A 15,876-nucleotide genomic window follows, 5' to 3' on the forward strand; every position below is an offset into this window, starting at 1 on the left:
TACGTGGCAACGTAACGCACAGGACCGAGAGAAGTGGAAGCAGCTTGAAGGGGCCTTTATCTAGCAGTGGATAGATTCAGGATGATGACTATGGTTTGGTGAAGAAGGTTTAATGAATTATAAAAAAAAACTGGTCTGTGTAATATTAATATGTATTCTTAATTCAACGAAAACTAATCAGTATGAATGGAAAAGAGGGCACTATTTTGTCGAATCGCCCCTAACATACCTAAATTAATATGGTTTGGTTTAGGCTAGGTTTAATTGATTTTTAAAAACTAACCAACACCATCTGTAAATTGTGGTCTTAATTCAATAAAAACAAATACGTATGACTACCACAGTTTAATGTGAACTATTTATGACGGATTTTAACAGCCTACCTCCACCCTTCGCTACTGCTACCTACATTATTTACCCAGGTATCTATATATTATGATAAATAAAGCTTGTTATATCGCATCATTAGACACAATGATCAAAAAATATATCTCGCCCTTTCATTAATTATCTAAACTAAAAAAATAACAATGTAACCCAAAAGCGCTATGCTATTTATAAAAGAGAATCCCTTTTGATAGAAAAATAACCGTATTAAATGTGTAACGAAACTAACCAAACATTTTTTACACGGCATGTATTTTTAGATAAATACATATTTGCCCGTTAATTTAGGGTGACCATGATTTTAATAAAAAAAATTAAACCATTGAAACCTTATAGGTTAAAACCTACACATACTACTTACACTGTTAAGGTTCTGAGGCTCGGGTGGCAAACAATAACCAACAACTTAAAGTTTAAAATGTTTTTTTTCTTGATATAAATTGTTAGATAATATCAATTTTAGAGACTTGAACTCAAGCACGTCTGCCTTCATTTGCTATTTCTGGCGCGCGGTGTTACTTGAGCCATCAAAATATCGGTCTAGGTAAAATATTTGTTATGTTATACCTACGTATAAACCATGTTTAATCTTAAGAAGATCATAGGTATAGATTTCTGAGTGGACGTTGTATTAACAGATGTTTGTATTTTTACAAGCAATGGATATTTGCCACATGCTCAACATTTTACCGGGTTCAAATAAACATTGCAAAACAACATGTAAATTTGCCAGACCCGGGATTCGAAACCGGACCACACGACATTATAAGCATGATGACCTCGGCCATCGTATGTGTAACTAGTTTTAGACATTTAGAACCCATTACAACATTTAAAAAAAGTCGCAACAACGCCAACAACCAATTGGCTCACCTGAGTGTCAGTCCGATTTGCATACACACCTATAATATGGACACACATGATGCGATTGAAATCTTATTGGGTATATTAGATTAGCATTTTGGACTGATAAAAAATGATATTAGAAAATGGATCGTCGGGGACTAGGCAATATTGAAATTACAAGGGCTGACAAAAGGCAATAACATTGAATACGCCAAATGTCGCAATTTTACAGAAAGACCACAATCCTTGCTAATAAGAAAATAGACGAGTTAGTAGGTATACCTGTCTAACTAGTCTATTATCTACCCATATATGTAGGTATTGTACGACATCATCTTCTTGGCTACGTAAAGGAGGGCGCTGTTGTCGACTAAATGGGAGGAGCTTGTTAGTTTATAATGGAAGTGCGGCTAAAAATGGAAGGAGCATGTTCACAGTTTTAACACGTAGCCAAGAAGATGTTGTCATAGAATAAGTCAAAATATGTTGATTTAATTTACTTTTCCTGCTTGGCTCCAACTGATGTCTACATAATTATTATTATGAATAAATTTTTGTTTGTTCAAATTACTTGTCCAGTCAATACCTAACAATTTTTAATTTCCACGATAGATCAATATTTTGGATTTTATTTTAATTTGATGTTCTTATGTTTGACTTAGATGTCAGAATTATTTTATTTTGACATGCTGTACCTATGCCTAGATACGTACCTACAGATATTTTAAATATTGAAGAATGTACTTAATTATTACCTACCTATTGTATTGTTATGTATGATAAATGTTTAATCGATCAATAAAACACAATACCAGCTACCTAATACAGCAAGAACCTATTATAATATATATTTTTAAATTAGTCCCATTTGTTTGATAATCACTCGTGGTCTTCCTATAGTCTTACACAAATGAAGCATAACATAGCATTAATGTGAGAATCCATTTTGCATTGTGTCATTATTTTTTTAAGGCAGACGTCATATTATTATCAAAGGGCTGTCGACAATGGCGACATCTGCTAAACGGTCTTTGCCCTACATAAATAAAAATAATATTTTTATATTACTTAACTTTATTTGTATCGAATTTTTGATAGATACCTAGAGGTCGTTTTCTTATTGGTGTAGAAAGGTTTATTTAGATAATATGTTAATCTTTTCTTCTATAATTTATCTACAAGAAACATTTTTTCACACTTACCAGAAGTTACTGATATAAAGTGGGTACCTACCTAGGTAGGTATGTACCTATATTTTTTTGGATAAGAGAACTTGTAGCTTTTAGAATATTTTAGATTTTATATAAGTACCTATCTATCATCTTTCTTAAATATCAGTAGATATGTTTAATTATTATCTGATAAATTTTAATGATCATGCCCATTATTCAAGGATATGCAGTAGCAAAATAAAAACCATAAACTGGTCTGCAATCACATTCATTGAAGCAATGATGCATTATACATATTTAGATAAATATTATGTAGGTAGATAGCAGTGGCGAAGGGTGAAGGTAGGCTGTGTAGATCCGCCATAAATAGTGCACACTAAACTTTGTCAGTCATACGTATTTGTTTTCATTGAAATAAGACCACAATATACAGATGGTAGGTATTGGTTCGTTTTTAAAATTCAATTAAACCCTGCGAAAATCAATTCAATAAATAATAGTCAAAAAATACTCGTCTATCTATAAAATATCTAAAATTAGGTATGCAATTAAGTCATACATCATTTTGGATATTTTATAAATAGAATATGATTTTGTTATGTATTAAGTATAGTTTGGCTTAGGCAGGGCTTAATGAATTTTAAAAAAAATAATTAACAATAGGTATGTGTATTATGTATTCTTAATCAAACGAAAACAAATAAGAAAAGTGTGCATTATTTTGACGTATCGCCCTAAACATATCAAAACTATTATGGTAAACCAACACCGTCTGTAAATTGTAGCTTAGTTCAATAAAAACATTTATGTATGACTAATAAAGTGTAATGTGCACTATTTATGGCGGATCTTAACAGCCTACCTCTACCCTTCGCTACTGGTAGGTTGGTACCTACCTAATTAGCTACGCTATAAGTACTTATTTTTATTTAAATATTGCTGACCAAATTTAGTGATTCAGTGGAATTTAGATTTATAGTGAATATTTTTTTCAGGTAAGTAAGCGTATTTGGTATCTAGTTGGCGATCTCCAATAACACATCTTTTGACAATACTCTGAGAGTCGCAACCTATGGGTTTGTAACCCCTGGCTAGACCATTTATAATTAAGTTAAATCATCAATAATATATTCTTTCTTTTATAATATGTAGGTAGGTGTAGGTAAATGATTATACAGTGACACCATAAGCACAGGGTTCGAAATGAACCGGAGCGCACCGGAGCGCCGTTCCGGTTCATAAAATCCCCAAAATTATCGCTCCGTCTCGTGAAAAAATAATTTGACAATCCGAGCTAGACAGGCCACGTAATAAAAAAATCTAACACACTTTTTTTGGAAAATACACATAAAATTAGATAACTACCTATGTTCATATTTTCGTAAAATTATCGAGCGCTCCGGTTCGTAAAATTTTCCATTTCGAGCGCTGCATAAGCATGATAAAAGCGACTTGTAGTGGTATTGTTTGCTAGCATTGAAACGAGTATTGCAGCAAACAAATCCAGCACACTCGCGAATCGCACATAGTCACCAAGTATCACTGTATTATACGATTATACCTAATGGTTTACCTATACATTAGTGCCTAAGTGGGTAGCTATCAGTAGCGAAGGGTGGAGATAGGCTGTTAAGATGCGCCAAAAATAGTTCACATTAAACTTTGTTAGTCATACGTAGGTATTTTTTTTTATTGAACTAAGACTACAATTTACAGATGATGTTGGTTAGTTTTTAAAAATTAATTAAGCCCTGCCTAAACCAAACTATAATAGTTAAAAAATATTATCAAATTATACTATGTATAAAGTATCCAAAGTTATTTATCAGTTAATTTAGATTTTTTTTGGTATGGCATAGTTTTTGCAGTGTTTAATCAAATTTTAAAAACTAACTAACACCATCTGTAATTAATTGTAGCCTTATTTCAATGAAAACAAATACGTATGACTGAAAAAGTATAGTGTGCACTATTTATGGCGGATCTTAACAGCCTACCTCCACCCTTCGCCAAAAGTAGTTATATATTTACATTCAAGTAAAAATATTCCGTTCTGACAATAATAATAATTTAGGATAGGAAGCAATAAAGCTTCTCAACCATTAAATAATTGGGTCACCTTTAAAACAATGGTTAGTTTTATAATATCGATTCTATAATTAGATTCCAAAGGAAGAACGGTCAAACGATCTATTAATAGGTAGGTAGATATCATTTCCGGTTGTTTATTCTTGCCGGAAGTTAGTAGATAGGTTTATACTTTGGTACCTATTAATGTGGAACTTTGGGGTATGATAACTTGAAGAGACTATGATTGAACAGATCTAACTTTTCCTTACATATATTTGTCTATCGTTAGATATAGACAGTGGTTATATCTATTATCTACTTTTAAATAGGAACCTAACTAATAGTTATATTCTCTCTTTCTTTTAGGTCATTTCCTAATGACTCTTCACCCGCTCACGCAGTGGTGAAGAGTGAAGGTAGGCTGTTAAGATCCGACATAAATAGTGCACACTAAACTTTTTCAGAAAAACGTAGAAATTTGTTTTTATTGAACTACACTACAATGTGATAGTGTTTGTTAGTTTTTAAAATTCAATTAAACCCTGCCTAATCCAAGCTATAGTAGATATCTAATAGTAAATAAATATTCGTAAATCTATAGAATATCCAAAATTATGTCATTAAACCATTTATTACATAGATGGATAAATATTTGTTTATGGTTTGATTGAGGCATGGCCTAATAAATTAAAAAAAAACTAACCAATACATTCTGTAACATTATGTAGGTATTCTTAATTTAACGAAAATAAATAAGTAGGCAGGTAGGTACCTATTACTGAAAAATTGTGCACTATTTCTGTCAAATTGCCGAAAGCATATCTAAACTATTATGGTTTAATTTAGGCAGGGTGTAAATTATTGCATTTTAAAATCTAACCAGCACCATCTGCAAATTGTATTTTTAGTTCAATGAGTTTGAATAAGAATGAGTTTAGTGGGCAATATTTATGTCGAATTTTAACAACCTACCTCCACCCCTCACCTCTGCACTTACGGTCATCTACTTCCTTCAGATAGAGTGAATGGTGTCCTCGGTAAGCCTCTTCACTCTGTCACTCCAGGGCACTGTCGCTTCTCCTTCCCTGAAGGCCATCCAAAACCACCGACCTCCATAAATTCTCTGGTGCAGTACAAACAAAATGCATTTAATGAATGCAGAGTATATGGTTGCCATAAGTGTTGCTGACAGCTGTTCTCTTATTTTGAGTATAAAATATTGCCTAAAAGTTTGATATAATATCAGTTATGTAGGTAAGTACGTAGGTACTGTGTATCCAAGGAATTTGAAGCACTTACCTATATACCTACTTACGTCCAATATTACAGTAAAATAATAAAATGGCGCCATTGTTTTACTTTGTAGGTCCACGATCGATCACGAAGTTCAATTTGTCCACGCGTGCAATAATAGGTGGATATTGCATGCAGTCAATTATGTGTTTTGGTAACCACCTACCCATCAGTAGCAAAGGGTGGAGGTACGCTGTTAAAATCCGCCATAAAAAGTGCACATTAAACTTTGTTAGTCATACGTAGGATTTGTTTTTATTGAACTAAGACTAAAATTATTTATAGATGATATTGGTGAGTTTTTAATAATCAATTAAACCCTGCCTTACCCAAACCATAATAGTTTTGGTATATTTTGGGTGATACGGCAAAATTATGCACACTTGTTCAGTCATAGGGATAGGTCACAGAACAGATAATAAATAGAATACCAATAGGCTGTATTCAATACGCCGCATGGTGAAGCAGGCTTTTGAATGTGTGAGTGTCCTACGAAAATGAAGCACGCATTATACACGTGCAATAGTGTGTGTAATACACCAACATTAAATGAGCGTAAATGCATAAACAGAGAGCAGTTTTCAGTATTCGACGTTAAACGTATTCTAGACACGTGTGTAAGTTTAACCCGGATTCATCTTACTCGAGTCGGTTACCTGCTATCGCCTTACCCGTTGTGTATTTCAGTTCCCATTATTTCTGAGTTCCCTGGGATAGGTACTTACTTATTTGTTTTCGTTGGATTTAGAATACATAATATTATTACAGATATTGTTGGTTCATTTTTTTAAATTCATTAAGCCCTGCCTAAACCAAACTCTAATAGACAAAAAATATTATTCTATCTATAAAATATTCAAAGTTATGTATGATTTCTTTACATAATGTTAGATGTTTTATAGATAGACGAGTATTTTTTGACTATTATCTAATATGGCTTGGTTTTCGGAGGGTTTAATTGAATTTTAAAAACTAACCAGCACCATCTGTAAATTGTAGTCTTATTTCAATGAAAACAAATACGTATGACTGGCATTTATGGCGCATCTTAACAGCCTACCTCCACCCTTCGTCACTGCTACCCATAGTGTCTGAGATAGTGGTAACCCATGATACTTTTAACTAGTTTTTGACGACTCCAACGATGCGTTAATACCTACAACTAAAAAAGTAAAATAAATTTAAATGATGACATAGAGTCGATAATATCGTCGATTGAATTGAAAGGGTTAACATCAAAAATGAAATGAATAGTTTAATTAATTAAAGCTGACCGCTGAACATAGTTCGTAGGCACTTATTCGTTTCGCGATCGATAGAATTAAACTATTGAATGCAATCAACCGCCGCGACTTTTGAATTTGTGGGCATTAACAATTCATTGTTTGGCGATTGTCTTTTACGCCGACAGCTGCTGTCAGCTGTTACGATGGACAGCGCCATCTTGCGTGACAGTAATATAACTAAGTAGATACCTGGAAAGCAAGGGGTATTTCAAAGTAAAAATGGCAAGTAAATATTTAAAAATCTAATCTTATAGATACTTAGCGCGTACAAACTTGTCTCAACTGCAACACGTCGAATCAATCGATGTGTTTTTACTGTCATTCACAAAATATGTACCTACACAGAGACGTCACATGGGGGTAGGCAGGCCATGCCTTGCTTTGCGGCAAATGAAGGAACAAATAAAAATATCACAACTTTCGAGAGTACCTAATGGCGGTTTTTCACGAATCAGGCGATGTTGTCGCTTCATTTGAAAGTATCGACAACTTCAAGTTTAAAGAATAATCAAAGCGTAACAAATCCTGACAACATAACTGTTATAACGTTAACATAGAATATCTTGATAACATAATATTATGTAATGTCACTAATACCCATTCGTTGAGCCAATTGTGGTGGCCGTCATTCCTTATTTTCTCATCTACCACAAATCCCTTATTATTGTCACAAGACCAAGCAACCAGCAATTACGGTTCATCAGTCTGTATTAATACAGGTATTGATATTTTCATTCGGAATTGCAATCCCTATAGGTATAATTCGTATCTAGTATATATCTACCTAAATTCCGTCTCATTGGTCAAAAATGTCACTGTAGCAATGCCGTTTTTGTATAAATAAATAAATATAAACATGATTTCAAATAGGATAGGTAGGTAGATAGGTTTAGTAAATATGAGTTACATAGATTTATATTGGTAAAATCTTACCAGGGCCGTACTCTCCCCAGCGGCTTCACACATTGCCCACGCACACCGCACGCGGGATCAATAATTCATTCGGAATTAACGCGCCAAAGTGAGAAATTCACACACAGCGCTGCACAGGATTTATTGTTTACTACAGAGCTACGAAAATGCATTTCATTTGTAAATTTTCTATTATCTATGTGTAGGTAACGTCATACTGTCATCTTATACAATAATTTTCTATAATCAAAGAGTGTCATAGTTGTAATAAAATTGAATTAGTTGAAGATATTTTAATTAGATACTACTAATAGGACTTCGTTTGGCAGGTTTCTACCTAGGTGTCTAGTACCTACAACCAAAATTAAGTCTTAAGTAGGTAGGTAGGTAGGTACGCAACTCTCATTTGTGTCAAGTGTATGTTGGGTAAAGGTAGGTAATATAGTGATATTAAGAAAACAATTTAAAATTTCACACATTTTTAATCACAATTTTTTTAACAAATGTAATGGTACAGCTGTATTGATGTCTTAATTAAATGAAGAAACTATCATTTTTTAATTTTTCTTAGGTATCATTTAGTAAAAAAAATAAAACATTAAGTAACAATAGGGTAATATAACGACAATATAGTAATACAGTGATATCTTACAGCTAATATAGTGATAGTTGAATAATCATAGTGGTAACACAGTGATAAGCGGTGCTTTATTCTGGATTTCAATCAGGTTATCTAGGTTGTCATCAAAGGTAGGTATCACAAATAGACTGGGGCGAACTTGAGCTAGTGCAGGACTGGTGATACCATTTAGCACAGCTCATGCATTCGATCCAAACAGCGCCATTCCTAAGAGCAGCGTCCTGTGAGTAAAATACTCCACAGTAATTGCACATGGTGCTCGTTTTCCTATTTGACCTTTTTGTAGGGCCCTCCGTTTTAATTTTAAAACCTTTTGAAAACTCTCCTCTCAATGTACATGGGCTAACCACACCTGATGTGCTGGGTGCTACATTTATTGTTAGAGCAGAATCAGTCAAACACTGTTTCTCAACATTGGTTTTCAGAGTGGTCCAAGGTATGGAAAGCTCTTTAGAAACCTTATAGAGCGTCCAGTTATCATTCAACACTCTAGATACAGCCAGTTTCAACGTTGTAGCATCGTAGTTGTGGCATTTACATCCCTTCATTTGACGTTTCTTCTTCGCTACTTCATTTCTGTAAGGAGCAATATCATTTTCATAAGCTTATGGATGACAAATATAATGAAAATAGATTAAAATAGTATATTTAAAATATTGGTATTTGAGTCCTTATTCTATAACAAGAAACAGAAATAAGAAAGGTGTTATATTTTCAGAATTACAAGAAAAACAATTGCGTCCATGATTTAAAAATGCTTTTACCTATTTTTTACGGTTCCGGTCGGACATTCTGGAGCAGGATACAGGACGCGATGAGTCTGCGGTGGCGCCATGATACGTACTGAATAGAGAGAGAAACAACGAAACGAAAGAACCTAAATTCAATCACCAACAGCTCACTGGATAATAGAAGGACATATTTTAAACAATTTATCACCGTATAACCTACCTTTACCCTATATTTCGTATTTTGTTTTCATGTTCTTCACTGATGAGGAACGTGATTCTTTTCAAATGTTCATATTATAACGATTCTCCAGCTATTCATACACTCTTCCGTTCACGTACCCATATGAAAGTATTGAGAAAGACGTCTCGTCCTTCCTACCTACACATCATGAAGGCATGAGAAGACATAATAATGCACATGTTTTTATTCAACTAAGACTGCAATTTACAGATAGTGTTGGTTAGTTTTTAAAAATCAATTAAACCCTGCCTAAGCCAACCCATAATAGTTTTGGTATACTTTCGGTGATACGAAAAAATTGTGTAGACTTCTTCATTCATACTGATTTGTTTTCGTTGGATTAAGAAAGCATATTACACATATTGTAGGTTCATTTTTTTTTAAATTCATTAAGCCCTGCCTAAACCAAACTATAATAGATACAAAAATATTATTCTATCTATAAACTATCCAAAATTATGTATGATTTAATGGCATAATTTTAGATATTTTATAGATAGACGAATATTTAGACTCTTATCTACTATGGCTTGCATTAGGTAGGGTTTATACACATATTAAATAAAAATAAAACTCGTACCTAAGTATGTACCTAAACCTCAAATTAAAATAAGAAAACCATTTATATATGTCACTGCCTATTATGAAGAAGTTTAACTTCTACTGTACATGCCTTCATGATGTGTACCTACCTAAGTACCTAAATACTATTTTTTTTTTACGGAAAACACTTTTCCATTATCGGAAAAGCTCCTCTACGCCTCGACGTCCTGCAGATACATCGCAAAATAAAAGATAAAGGTAAAACTCAGGCTGTGTGGGAGATCAGGCGAAGGCTTCGCGGGTCGCAGGGGCCATGGGGCGCAGCGCGGGGGGGTACCCAAGCCGGGCTGCGACCGCGCGTGCGCCATGGCCTGGGCGGCATCGAGCGGCGGCCGGTGACAGCCGCCCTGCGTCGTGTCACTTTTTGTCTCGGGCCTTGGACCGGCGGCGAAGCCTGGAAAAGAGCCTTCCCTGTATCGCCTGGGAGGAAAACTTCGCACAGCATTTCGCAGGCTAGGTACTCAATACCTATGTCTGTACCTACTTTTATAAAATTATCGGTAAAAGTTGCAGTAACATAAAGATTTACGAAAAAAATTATTGTCATTTTAATTTAGACAATCCATATTGTTGGTAAGTACTCAAGTAGGTATCTATCTGAAGTCTTATAATTTGGTCAGCATTTAAATATAATAATTTTAATTAAAAGAAGATTTTGCAATGGAAAATATAGGTATCCAAGTCCTACGTATTTATTGGTAAGTACCCGGAGGTCACTAAATATATTATATGAAACTATGGTCACTGAACTATTTAGGTACCTATGAGTAGGGATTCCAATCCCGGGATCCCGAATCTCGGGATCCCGGGATCCCGCGCTATTTTCGATACCTATGAATCCCGGGATTGATAAACATAATCCCGGGATTTCGGGATTGATTTTATTTATCAATTTTTATGGAAAATAAAATAGAAGCGAAAATAAAACAGAAAAAATACTTTTAATAAAAAATAACTACATTAGAAATAAACTGAGTTTGAATGAAGTTTGATTTATGTCCATGTGTAGGTTGCCGATTCATTTTATTTTTTTACATGAATTATTAAAAATGAGAAAGATTGGAAAAAAACAATGCTTCGCACATTTAACAAAGTAATTCCACCATGATATCATACGTTTTACGGCAGTTTCATATTTGGCTGACTAATTAGATTTTGCAGGTTGAGCAAGTAGCTGACATCCATTTCTCGTAAAAAAAAAAACAAAATCTGTTAATACAACCTCTACTCTGTGTAGGCCCATATGATCCTATTAGGATCGGACACGGTCGAAAAATTAGATTTATGATGCGGAAAGGCCATAAGTACGCCATAAGTACGCCATGATTATTTGCTTTACTATTTTAAATCTCGCTAATCCATTCATTATGTCTTTACTATCAGAAACAGCAATCTCGTATTAAATTCACATTATTATTTATATTACAATATTATTTACTCCATTAAACTTGTGTATTTCCAAGAATGAACATATACAATATTAACAATAAATGTCTTAAATAGTATAAATTATACTAGATTTATTTTTGACCGATTTTATCAATGTTATTTGTAAATATAAACATTTAATATTAACAATGGAAAAAAATGCCAATCCCGGGACTAGTCCCGGGATACCGGGATTGTCAAATTGTAATCCCGAAATCCCGGGATCAGAATTTTGGCTCGGGATTGGATTCCCTACCTATGAGGATAAGTATGGCATCATAAATTTCAATTGGTTGGTAGGTAACATCTTTCCTACCATTACCTATGCATATGACTACTTAAGTTAACATTCTTGGATTTGGTGACTATTTTGAATGTGTCCCGATTAAAATAAATGATTCCTTTATTTGCGTATTATTTATTGCGTTTATTTTTTAAATTTAGAATTTGTATTTTTGTGTATGTTTTCTGCCCTTTTAATACGTCTTCTTCATACAATATGTTTTCCCTCATGCGTTACAGATAGACAAATAGATAAATCAAGACAAATATAATTTGTAATACCTATTGGTTACCTAAACAACGACAAGATACCTAAAATATATTCTAATTCATATATTTTCACTATAAATCAGTAGGTAGGTAGGTACCCATCTACACAGTCGTACATAGAACACAAAAATAATGGGAAGTGGGTTGCTTATAGGGCAATGTTGAAACAATTTTAAGAATTATTCTCGATTGTGAAGAAATATTTGATAAAGAATAAACTATATCTAAACTTAAACACGACAAATTTTAATGCATCACAATGAATCATAATGCAATAAAATTTGTCTTATAAATGAAACGCGCTAATACCAGTAGCGAAGGGTGGAGGTAGGCTGTTAATATCCGGCATAAATAGTGCACATTATACTTTGTTAGTCATACGTAGGTATATTTGTTTTTATTGAACTAAGACTACAATTAACAGATGGTGTTGGTTAGTTTTTAAAATTCAATTAAACCATGCAAAAACCAAGCCATAATAGATATCTAATAGTCAAAAAATACTCGTCTATCTATAAAATATCTAAAATTATGTTACTGTTCTCCGAGTCCGGTGTGTAGGACTGTAGGTAGGTCAGTGGCGCACCCAGGAATTATTATTGGGGGGGGGGCAAGGAGGAGAATGTAAATTAGTCCCATAGGCTCTTTTTCTTCTTCATATAAATATTTTTACATATTTTTACAATACATGGCGTTCACTAGTTGAAAATGTCCCCCTGAGGCGGACGAAATCGGTCCTAATCTATTTAATAAAAGTAGAATAAGTACTAAAAAAAAATGCGTTTTATTAAATTAAAACAACAATACAATATTTATTCCGAATTCCACCGAAAAAAATGTTCTTTGATTTACACCACCACCGTAGTGGGTGTAGTCGTTCTTTTCGCAGAATGTTTATCGCAGATTTTTGGTTTTTTAATATTGAGGTACCAACATAATAATTGAAAATGGACAAAAAAGTATTATTACATTTAAATTATACATAACCTACTCAATACAACACAGCCTTATATCTCGTTTATCGGTCTTTTGTCTAATGCACTCGGTGTACCTACCTACAATATGGCCCCCACATCCTGAAACGGGCCCACAGGCTAGAGCAGTGGTCGGCAAACTGCGGCTCTTTGGCCCCTTGAGTGCGGCTCTGCCACAGATGCTCTCTGTCATATTTGACATGGCTACAAAGAAGAAACAAAGAAAATGGAAGAGGATAACCGTAAATGTAATGTTGAATAGACCGAGGCTTCGCGTTTATTCAAAACTTAAATGGCTTCCCGACCTGTATTTATGTGTCGGGAAAAATTGACGCATTCAAATTTAGAGAGATACTAAAACTAAAAACTCGCTAAATATTCTGTCGATGATGCAAGGAAGAAAGCAGCTGAGGAGAAGAGTCAAGAAAAATAATGATCTGTATTTAATTAGGTACAGAATAAAATCTTTCAACAATGTTAATATTGCAAGTTTCGTGGTTAGTAAAAAGATTTCCAAGAGAGGAAATCAAGAGTAAATTGAGAAATCGATTTATTGATGAGAACCTGGAATCGTGCTTAAAATTAAATCAACAACATACGAACCTGACTTACCCAAACTTTACAAGGAGATGCAAGGCCATTATTCACATTGAGTTTGTCAGTCATTGTCATGATTCAATTTTATGGATACCTTACTTACAATTAAATTTTTCTTAATAAATAAGATCATTATAACGTATGATATTCAGTTTTATTCAGTGTACCTACCTTTAATTTAATTAGAACTTTAACTAAAGTTTATTAAGTAAATTAGCAGTGTACCTACTTACTACCTACGTATATAATTTAAGTTTAAGAAATTTGGCTCTCAAAAGAAATCTCAATCGTTATACTGTTGATATTTGGCTCTATTGACTAATGAGTTTGCCGACCACTGCGCTAGGGTATTTGACGGGCCCCCTATCCACCGCTTAGATTAAAGGCGGTGTGAAACACTACATTAACGTTTTTCAAATTGTGTTTTAGTTCAAATTGAGGGTACTTATACAGTGAATTATTGGCAATTTTCAATACATCTACTTTAATAATAGAGCTGTCGAGTATCGACACATAATAATCAGAAAATATATTGGACATTTATATAAATTAAAATGTTCATAGTCATGAAGTATAATAGCGCCGCAGGCGACTTTTTTTACTATTAAAGCTAATTTATGAATTGTGCTTATCTCACTTATCTGGTCAACCCGACACGCCGGGCCCCCCACAACCCGGGCCCCCAAGCTAAAGCCCTGTCAACCCTCCCCAGCCATGACCTATAACCACTCCGGAATTCGGGTGGACACCGAGAATTTTATTAGGGAACGGGTTTCTAAAAAAACCTGACATAAGTGTTTCGAAATTTTTGTATTAGAAATTAAAATCGAAGAAGTATTACTAAAAAGGGTGATGGAGAATTACAAATCATTTTTTGCCGTGTTGTTTGTCTAAGCCCAAGGTATAGTTTATTGGCTTTCGATTTCAATATGTAAAATCATTCTGATGATTTTCATATTTTGGGGGGGGGGCCAAGGCCCCCTGCCCCCCCCCCCTGGGTGCGCCACTGAGGTAGGTATACAGCTGTATAAAGACACCGTATTATACCATCTGTATTTTTATTCTTATCTATGGTCTAATTCTAACCTAACCTTTTCAACCCGAGAAGAAACTTGTTTGGAGACGATTTGGTTGAACATATCTACCTATTGCCCTCTAATTGGCATCATCAATAGTGTGGTGATATAGCACTTTAGAATAAACTACGGATGTTCACGAAGTAAACTATGATTTTTTTATGAATCGCAAAAACAGCAGGTTTGTAGTTAGCACCACATGGGCAGAGGTAGGTACCAAGGTAGAAACTACCTGCATTACCTATAACCAACCAAACTTCAAAGTAGTACCTACGTCACCATTCGATATAGTATCTACCTACTGACGTATAGAATACATAAGTATTGTTGATGTATTGAAACCAATTCAATCATATTATTATAAACGATGTAGAATTCATAATATGTCGAATTATTTAAATATTCAATATTAATATTCAAAATGCTCCAGTGTTTACCTATATAGGTAACTACCTACTTATCTCTAACCCGTAACCTGATTCCAATCTATAAATTAAAACCAAAGTAAACGTAAAGGTGTAGACACAACAAACCTTTGCCAAACTTATAGACTTGTAGATACGTTTAGTGTTACTACAAATAGTTAGGTAGAACTTTATACTTAACTTAGATAGGTAGCTCAATACTTATAGACAGGTATAATTCTGCCATTCTAATGAAATGGATCCCCATTCAACTGGAAACTGCAAGCATCAAAGACAGATAGATAGAAACACTTCATATAAATTGGATAGGTAGGTAGGATTGGTGTATAGTCGCAAAAGGTCTACGGCGTAGCGTTCTCGTAGAGACTGTGGTGCTACGCGATCGATAGTCAGCCAGACGCCTGAAATTCGCCCGCGGATAAACATTCTTACAGAGAGGCGACCCTGCAGGGCCGAACTTAACACAGATTAAAAAATCAATCATCTTAAATCATTTGTAATTAACAGCGCCTGCCGTGATCGAATGGTATAATGTTATTTTTTATTTGTGAATCCAGAACGTAGATAATATATAATAAGTTGAGAAAAAAGCAGACAATCATTTGTTGTAGGTACTTAACACAAAATAATATTAGAAAGCCTC

The sequence above is a fragment of the Rhyacophila brunnea genome, unplaced genomic scaffold, assembly GCF_057557595.1.
Source record: "Rhyacophila brunnea isolate RB1 unplaced genomic scaffold, BYU_Rbru_1.0 scaffold_19, whole genome shotgun sequence".
Lineage (NCBI taxonomy): Eukaryota > Metazoa > Arthropoda > Insecta > Trichoptera > Rhyacophilidae > Rhyacophila > Rhyacophila brunnea.